Genomic DNA, 10,225 nt, shown 5'->3' with positions numbered 1-10,225 from the left:
TTTTTGGGTCATTTATCCATTCCGAGAATTCATCGTTAAAAAGTTTCGTAGTCCATAATCTAATTATTCATCTGCTATTATATTGTGGTGATTTACCTACATCTGGCACCTTGCTACTGCAAGTAACGCTCGCTCTTTTATTTTTATGCTTGATCTCTCTGTCTCTCTCTGACAATTTACTACAGCCCTTGTATTTATTAATTGATTGTTTTTACGCTAGTCACTCGTTGTCAATTGCACTTATAATGCAATTAAAAGTTAATTTTTTATATCTTTACTTTTACTGATTTTAAATTAAACTAACACACATTCCACACCATTTTTGTTGTGAAAAAATTATCATTCATGATGATGTAAATTGTCATACTCATATTCTTAAATTTCCAATTTTTCATTCGTTACTTTAGCGCCAAATCTTCTAAGTGTATATGAGTATATTTTGCTAAACCAACTCCACATCACTTCACATTCAGTTACTTTTTTCAGTCTCTTTGGCTTATCTCAATGTTCTCATAGTGGCGCGGATTCAGCCGCCTAGCGAGCGAGTGTGTTTCTTTATGCCATTCACCGCTGCTATGGTCCCTTTGTGCTTGTGGTAACTCTCGACTACCACCTCTGGGTCCACTCCTTGGCGTTGCTCCTCCGCTTCAGTCACTTTTGTTTAGTTTGTCTCTTTGCTTTGCTTATTCTCTAGCTCAGTCAGTTCATTGGCTCATTAGTTTTTCGTTTGCTCTTGAGTTTTAAATGTTGTTCGTTCTTATAATATTCACCATAAAAATATTACTATATACATTTACTCGTACATATTGCATTCGTGCGCCTTTCTTGCTCGCTAGATTGTTCTCTTCTCATTGCTGGATTTTCATTGTTGGCTAGCTGCTTGCCTGCTCGCTTGTTTGCGTGCTTGCGCTCAATTGCTTGCGGTCGTATCTCATTCGATGTGTCTCACCTTTAGTACAATTTCAGTCGTTTGCCGGGGAAGTTGCACTGCTGCACAGACTGTGTAGTTGGCGAAGACGTGTTAATACTACTACTAATAGTTAAAAAGAATAATAAAAAATTGAAAATAAAAATTACAAAAAAAAACGGTGAACAGCGACGATAGCAGCGATAGCAGCGCCAACGTCATTGCAGTATTCCGGCCAGCGAAAATATTACAAATAAAAATAAGTTGAATAAAGTGTGCGTGTTGTACAACAAATTGAGTTGTGGCAAAATATTTTTTATTTTTTGTCTTTCTATAAATATGTTTGTATTTTTTGGGTATTAGTGTTGTGTTTTGCTTAAAAAAAAAGGTAATAGATACTTGATATGGTCTTATTGTTGTATGGCACTCTTTTGTAAGCATCTGCCAATTTCTATTACAAATTGCTAAAATTTAGTCGTTATAACTTGTTGTTGTTTCTTGTTGCTCTTTATTGGCCTTGATAGACTTTGAACAAGAAAAGTGTTGTGGCAGTTGCTTGCTTGCATTTTTTTTATTGGTGATTGAAAAAATGGACAACAATTCATGTAGTATTGTTAATGTGCCTGTGATTTTTCGAGTGTGAAACAAATTAATTAAATAATGAAAAGAAATTATTACAAAACCATGTGCAATTGAATTGAAGACTGAATTTCACTTTAAAAACGAAAAAGTGAAGTTATCAGAAAGTGTAAAAGGTGAACGCGATCAAATTAAGAAAAAAAAATATCAAAGCTGTCAAACAGCATTTAAAAATTTGAATCAATTAAACGATTTAATTGTGAAAATCTAATTTTTGTAAAAGAAAAAATGAAAAACAACAATTGATTGTTTAGTTTCAGTTGGGAACCTCTATTATGAAAATAAATGAAAAATTATTATTATTATTAATCTTTATTTATCATAAATGAATTCACAATAAATATTATAAAAAAAATTGAAAAGGCAAGTAAACAAACGAAAGGAAAATGCAATTTGTTTCCCCAAAACCATTGACTATTTTTATTATAATAAATAAATAAATGAAATAATAAAGTAAAATAAGGTGAATGATTTATTTTCGTGTAAGATGAAATAACTAAATATAAATACTCTCATCAGTCGAACTTAAAATTGAAAACTTTAAACCTTTAATTTTTTATGCCTACGTAAATGAAAGCAACAACAGTTTTTCAATTAATAAAACTCGGAAACTATCACAAATTCAAAGGCTGAAAACTAATTATATTTAACAAAAGATGAAATGAAATAAAAGATCGATTAAAGATAATTTTGTATTTAATCAGTGAAAATATGAACAAATTAAATGAAAAGAGACAAAAATGAAAGAAGGAATAAGAAATAATACGTAAAATATACGTTTCTAATAAAAAAAATAATAATAAATAAATACTTCATTCAGAGTGCTGCTTTAACAAAATAAATTTTTTGGAATATTTTTAATAATAAGAAAATACTGATTTTCAAGTCATAAGTAGCAAAATAGCGAACACGCCAAACTAATTGTTTTCTTTGTTTCCCGAAGCTTATAATTGGAATTGTGTGTCAGGATTTATAAAAATCTAGTCAAGAAAATATATTGAAAAATGTCTTGTCTATAGGTAGTTTAAAAAGGTTCATTAAATTAAGGTGAATTACAATTGTAACAATTTTTGTTTTGTAAAGTTTTACAAAAAATGTAGTCAAACTTCAAGGAAACACGCAAAAGGAATTAACCAGCTTAATGTCATTGCATTCAAAAGTTGAAATAATTTAAACAAACAATACACTTTAAGATCAATAAAAAAATCACTACAATGCATACTAATGCAGCTATTAGCAAATAAACTACAGCACGTTTACAATATTGAATGGCGGCAACTCAAATGCTTTCTATCAACAAAAATAAATTAGTCACTTTTGTTTACCTTTTTTGTTTTTATTTATTTTTTCTTCATTAAATGTTAATGCGAAAAATTTCGCATACAATGCAATTGCGCTTTGTTTCTTTGTTTTGCTAACAAATTAAAATATCCGTATGTGCATGCATTAATTAAATTTTTCCAATATTTTCCCATTTCGCGCACACACCAGTAGTATTTTTAACTTTTTAAAGTTTGCCACAGTAGCGCATAAGCCACATTGCTACCTATTGATGTATTTTCTTTTTTGTAGATATTTATAACCCACTTAAATTTGAATTCACATCATCATCATATACTCACCCGTATGTGGGTATATATGTGTGTGTGTGCATTTATGCGTGTTTTTGTGTTGCGCTGCTTCCTTTCAAAGTCTTTCACCTGGAAAATAATTCATTGGTAGCTGTGGCTGTTTTTCATAATAGCCACTCATACACACTTTCATACACATATTAAAGTAAGAAAAAAAGAGAATCGTTAAATAGTGTAGATATTCTCTGTGTGTATTTCTTTGCACTTTTCAAAATGTCTTTTTCACTACTTTATAAAATTTGTGTGTGTTTGCATATGCTGCTGCTTTCGACGCGCTTGTCTCTGTGTTTATTATGTATTTAATAATCAGCTCTCATTGTTATAACTACTTTAACCTTTTTCATTTTTCTTCTATAAATTATTAGTTTTTTATGCCTCTTCTGTTTTTATATGTGATTTAAATCAGCTGTCTAATGCCTCTAACCATAAGCAACGGCGACTTTTCCTGCTCAGCAGGCTTGTGCTGGGTACTCTCCCATGCGTTCTCTCGCTCTCACACACCTTTCTTATGTGCCGATGCATTTTTTTATTTTTTTTTTTTCATTTTCAAAAATTGTTTAACCATGTATGTATGTGTTTCTTGGTTTCCTACATGATGTGAACACCACAAAAATATCAAAACTTCACTTTGTATGATCTATTTCAACGATTCATCTTTTTCGATGGCATTTCTTTACATGACTTGACTGGAATGTTAGTATTCCTTGTTCATTTACTCGTAGATATTTTGCCGGTTATATGCTGGCCCATTCGCCTACAGGTACTCGTTGTCGTCATTTCTGCTGTGTGAGTAGGATGAGGCACTTCTAACAATTGAAGTGAACATTAGTTGCTATTTTTTTGGTTTTGTTTTTTGTACGAGTATTTATTTGCTGAAAAGTTTTATTTTAGGTATGTAATTTATTTGTCAACTTGGTTTTTCTCATTCCTTTATCTTATTTCTCCATTTGATTTTATTCACTTCTATTTTATGTATTTAAGTGTTGCCACTTTTCTGCTTGCTTCAAAACCTGTTTGTTGCATTGCGTTGCGTTATTTTTCTTTTTTTCTAGCCCATTTTGTTGGCTTACTAGCATTGAGTGTGTCCCAAATGGTAGAAAAGTAAACTGCGGGTAATTTTTGATAGTAGTTGTGAAGTGAATAAAACTTTAATGACCTATGGGATAATAAAATTTTGGTAAAAGCGCAGACATTTTTTACCTTTGAAAATTTAATTTCCTTTCATTTTATGCAAATGGGGCTATCAAGAAGAGACTGGAACACAAAAAATTTTAGTGGGTTGGAAAAAAATATTCTAGCCGAGAAATAATTGGAAAGTAGGAATTGGCAAGACCGTCGTTGTATATTTCTAGAAGCACTGTGAAAGGGACCAGTTCTGTCAAGAAGGCACCAGTTCTATTCTTCACAGGCCTGGTCGTGAGAGCCAAATGGGTCTTATGCGGCACTTGCATTCCGTCGTTCTACGTTTGGCAGGCATTGGCAAACCTCTGTGTGGATTTCCATCAAAAAAAGCTTCTCATTAAAGCATTAAACTGTAGTTTTTTTTACCTTTTGGAACAATATTATTAGAAGAGAAAAATTAAGAAGAGCAAAATTAATTTCTCGAAATATATTAACCCCAGCGCCGCCTGCTAAGACAAATTTCAAACTTGATTAAAATCACACTTTTAACACACAAAACTCCCCTTGAAATTGTGAGCTATTCGCCTGGTGTTCAACATTTTTTAGGCTTCAAAAATATCTCATGCATTTGAAAATGGTATCAACACCAAATTATTTCGCTTCACTTTTAGCGCGCTCATATGCTCTTCCTAGTTCCAAAAGCAACAATAAAGCAATGCTGTTTTTCAAATTTCACACATTTATGGCCATATTTGTGAGAGACAAATTGCTTCAATTTTTTTGAAATTCTGCCGTACCGTATTTTTGCCTTACTTGGCAACTCACAGCCGGTTACAACTGTATTTAATTTTCTTTAAATGGCAACAATTAATGCAATAGCATAAACTAACAACACCTCAACACACACAAATAACCACAACCAATGAATATTAGACATAGTAAATTTTTTTTAACATTCTTCTATTTTCTTGGGGTCGTTGTGTGTTAATTTTACACGCATGTACATACTGATTATTTGCTCTTTAATTCGAAATCACTTTGCTACTCATTCAATTGTAAATGTCGTCGTAAAGGGTGTTTCTATAGGAGCATGCAGCATAGCTTTTGCAGAGGTCAATCGGAGAAAGTTCGGCGCATCAAATGAATTAATTTCGTCTTGTAGCAGTGTGGGCCAGTATCTTTTCGTAAAATTCGTAAGGTGGATACAACCGATTTGACACATTTTGACACACACGAATAAACGAATATTTAGTATTTAGCATTTTGTGCCATATTCTCAAATGAATTTCTTATGTTATATTTTTAAATAATTTTCAAACAAAATCCTGTAGTGTTGTTTCATAATTCTCAAAAGTTATTCGTTCGTGAACCTTGCCATGATAAAAATGCAAGCCGTGAACGACATTTTGAGATTGCCAGATCATAAAACCAATTTAAGCGCGTATTTGTACTTGAAAACAAAATTGTTATGCCCATATTGAAAAATTCCGTTTGTTATTTTTTTTTGTTAATGATTTGCTTTTGTGTGTGAAATTATGCTAAAAGCAAGTAACGGTAAGAGATATAAATATCTACATTTGTTTTTTGTTATATCATTAGAAAAAACTTGTCTGGTGTCGTTAATTGTCAGTTACTGACTTTCTTTCCCAGCGCAAAGTTTTCTTTGTGTATTCAAATATTTTTATTTTTCATTTGTATTATTCATGCTTCTGAATGAGTTGGTCTCGTATGTGCTACGCAGCGCTCTAAAGGCCGTTTATGGCGTGTACTAAGTCGTCTCCTCTTAATTGTAATTTCGGTTTTAACCGGTGTAAATTTAATAAATTAATGCTTTTGTTATATGTACGAGTATGCATGCGTCAGTAGCTCCACTTCACGGTTGTTTGTTATCATTTCTTTTACTGACCGGAAAATGATAATTGTAGAAACGTACGTGCCGACGAAAAGAAGAAAACATTAATGCCGAGTAGAGAGAAAAAAATACTCGTTTCGAGCCGCAAGCCGTAAGCCGTTTCAGTATTTTTACGAGTTTTAAGTATTATATGTCATTAATAAAAAAAAATTATAATAACAGTTTATTTAGTTCAAAGTGAAAAATGGCAAATTTAAATGGTCCCTCTTAAAAGTAGTGGAAATATTAACATACTGAGAACTTTCGCCGGTGTATGAGAATTATTGTTCAAAAATGTGAAGAAAGAGGAAAATCCGTAAGCTATTAATAATCATAAAAATAATATTCGTACTCGTTAATGCGGGTAATTAATTTTATTAGTTAAGAAAAAAAGAGTGTGAGAGTGAAATTTTTGTAGTTTAGTAACAGGTTCTCGAACATTTTTGTCACTGAAAGAAGTAAAAGCCCGTCTGTATTTTTTTTTTTTTTTTTTTTTTTTTTTTTGTTTTTTTTTTTTTTTTAGGAGGAAAAAGAGTATAAATATATATATTTTTTAAATACTACAGTGGCTACCGTTTAAGTTTTGAAATATGTATGGCAAAGTGAATCTGTCATTGTTGTTCTAAACGTTTTGTCATACGAGCGCTCTTTGTATTGATTAGAGGTTACTGAAACTATCATTTGGACCCAAAGAATGGAAATAAACCGTGTGCATTACGCGAGTTATTTTTTGTGACTTTCAACAGCGATTAAGTCAATAACAGTGTGCCGATCAGCCATTTCGTTTATATTTGTGACTATGTAATGTCTTTCGCTGGTTTTCCGAACAAAGGAGAAATGAAGGAAATCAATCGCGAAAACGAATTATTCTCTAGAGCAAGATCTCGCGCAATATCTCGAAGAAGTAAATTTTTGGAATTGTGAATCTGTTTCTGCCATGAAAAAGCTCCTCATAAAGAACCATCTGCCGTTTTGTAGGTTCCTCCATTTGTGCAAAAAAAAAAAATAACAACACACACACACCAGAAATGGAGGAGAAGCCCAAAAAGGGTGTAAGCGCCAACATAAATATGTATTATAATATATACAGTGATTTCCAAAACTGTTCATGAACACAAGAAATTTTTGTGTACTACTTTTCTTGAAGAATTACTACACCCATTATTCTTCAAGAAAAGTTGTTTGGCGATTTTGTGGTTGGTGAATCCAGTTATGTGTCATGGCATTCCAAAATGGAGGTAAAAGAAAATAAAATGCGATACATTCTTCAGTACTTCTACGACTAACGTGCAAAAGTTTGGGCAGGCGGCAAATAAAAAAATGGTGCTGTTTACGTAACGAATGCCGCATCAAATACAATAGTAAAGAGGTGATACCAACGATTTCACTTTCGTTATATGGACGTCGAAAATTTGCCATGCGCTAGTGGACTATCGTCGACAAAATCATAGCAATTGTCAAGTCGGACTCACATTTGAGCACTTACTCCATTATTAAGGAATTACAGATCAGCCAAAAAAATGTATCTAAATCGACTGCTATCGTCGTCAAAATCATAGAAATTGTCAAGTCGGACTCACATTTGAGCACTTACTCCATTATTAAGAAACTACAGATCAGCCAAAAAAATGTATCTAAATCGACTGCTCTTAAACGTAACTTAGTCTTAGTCGTCGGTAAAAGTAGAAAAAACTTAAAAAAAAAACGTTCACCTAATATTATTAGCATCTTATTACCCATACAATACCCTCAATTTTAATGTTTCATCATTATTGTTATTTTTGAGCAACTAGTCTCCACTGCGCGGCGGTGTGCAGTTCGCATGTTTCCCTAAGTATTTTGGTTAGACGCCCCTGTGCTTTGCATTTGAGCCGAGTTTTTTATTGCTAGTTTTGGCTTTCGTTCTAGTCTCTTGGAGACACCTACGAATTGCCTCCTTTGACACGAAAAATGAAAGATAAAAGATAATAATAATAAATGTAATACTAATAATAAAAAATATAATAAAAATGGCGGAAAAAAATAAATAAAAATTATAATAATAAATAATACAAATTTTAATTAAAGCTATAAAGATAAAAGAAAGTAAAATAAGAAATTCTTTTCTTAATTTAGAGTTTCCAACTAAACAAGCGTTCAAAAAGGCCAATCGCGTATCGAGAAAAATAAAGCCGTTAATCGTTACCAAAAGCACATTAATATAATAAAAAAATAGAACACAAATAATAATAATAATATTAAATCGTTTTTATATTCCAACTAATTAAATCAATTTGAGTGTTTTTTTCACAAAAGTGTCTAAAGTGGAAACGAAAAAATTTAAATTTCGTTCAGAAAAATTTCGCTGTCTAAAAAACTGCATTTCAGATTTTAGTAAAAATTTAATATAAAAAAAAAATGCTTGTAATCAACATATTTTTCTGACTCCAATACAATTACAGGATAAACAATTAAGAGCGCCGCTTTACTCGAAAAGCGTTCGATTCAGTTGAGTACGTATAAATTGTAAACGTTTATGTTTTCTTTTATTTTATTTCATTTTATATAGGCGTTAGTAATTTAATTGCATGCGCTATTTATTTATTTTTTTGCCTATAAGTATGAAATTCTCAACATTTCACTCGCTTAGCACAACTCTGGCTCTCTCATGTAATGTTGTATTGAAAGTGCACACTGTTTGTATTATACTGCGCCTATGAACTCCCTATGCCTCAGAGCCAGCCTATTAATAAATGGTAAATGGGCGCCATCATTAATCAGGCTTATGAAACACTAACTTGGTGTTTCCCCATAAATGACATTAAAAGCTAATCCACGAAACCCTCTCTCCACCTAAGTCCTGCACTCTTTTTTTCACTTTAATCAAATAAGGGGCTTCATTTAATATTTTTGTAGCTTACATATTTAAGTTTTCAGTTGATGTAGAAATCAATCGAACTTCTCAACCAGTTTATGGAATATTTGCTATAAATTGTGTATATAAAAATTGTTTGGTTAACCAATAGCTTTCTAAGAGCATCTGAGAGTATCAAAATTGATGCATACCCAAGAATGATAGAAAGAAGATTGCGCCCATCAGAGAGTGCGTAACGTCACGTTTTTCGAGTTGTGCAGTATTGCCAACCATTTGCTCTTCGCAATAAATTTAGTGGCGTTTTATACCCAAAATGCGAAAATTTTGATGTTTCGTGTTTGTTTTTGTTTTTTTTTTTTAATTTACAGCTACCGAAACTTTAAGTTAAAAAAACTGTTTTATTATACAAAAGAAGGTTAAAAAAGGCCACTCTGAGAAGATTTTTGTGCTAACGAAAATTAGTTGGTTCTTATAAAATTTGATATTTTGAAAGTTAATTTTTTGCCCCTTTTAAGGTTATGCAAGAATATTGAATGCCCCTCTCTCAACTCTTCTTAAGATTGAAAACCTTTTTACACATTTTAAAAGGCGTTTGAGTTTACTGAATGCGGATTAAAACCATAAAGGTGTAATCGTTTCTTCCGGCCATCAATCCTTAGTGGGACATAGGGCATCAAGAGGTGTATTCATTGTGAAAATAAGCCACAAAATACCAGAAAATACTAAAGAAACCATGCTGACATTTTTACAAAAGGAGTACCCTATCTAGTTACATAACCTCAAATATAGCAAAAAGGTCGTTCCCTTAACAAAAGAGGTTCGCTTAGCAAAAAAAAACTCATAAATTAAATTGGACATAAGCATAACACATTTATTAAAAAAAACACGCACATTCTGAAAACAATTTGTCACGCATACAAAGTTCTTTAAGTAATTCAATAAAAGATTGGTATTTTATTTTTTTAAATGGGCATTTTAGTGCGTTTTTATATCCAAAGCTAGGCAACACTGCAATAGCGAGAGAGAGATTTGACTGCCGAAAGCAGAAGAACACCAACAACAACAACTGCAATCGCGGGCAATGCTACCAGTTGTTAAAAAAAAGTAAAGCTAAATAAAACTGAGTGAATTATTCAACTAAGTTTTAACAAATGTATATTTTACAAAATTATAAACATAAC

General features: G+C 31.9%; 1 protein-coding gene across 1 annotated transcript in view; it reads left to right on the top strand.

Annotated features, from left to right (window-relative positions):
• The first annotated feature begins 1,046 nt into the window (after positions 1-1,046).
• The window catches only part of LOC129235624 (casein kinase I), a 134,113-nt gene continuing 124,934 nt past the window's right edge, over positions 1,047-10,225 (top strand). Inside the window, exons 1-2 of the mRNA XM_054869559.1 lie at positions 1,047-1,182; positions 8,632-8,682. The gene's annotated coding sequence lies outside the window, so the exon portion shown is untranslated. The remainder of the gene's footprint in view (positions 1,183-8,631; positions 8,683-10,225) is intronic.

The sequence above is a fragment of the Anastrepha obliqua genome, chromosome 1, assembly GCF_027943255.1.
Source record: "Anastrepha obliqua isolate idAnaObli1 chromosome 1, idAnaObli1_1.0, whole genome shotgun sequence".
Lineage (NCBI taxonomy): Eukaryota > Metazoa > Arthropoda > Insecta > Diptera > Tephritidae > Anastrepha > Anastrepha obliqua.
This window is presented reverse-complemented; position numbering and strand designations above follow the sequence as displayed.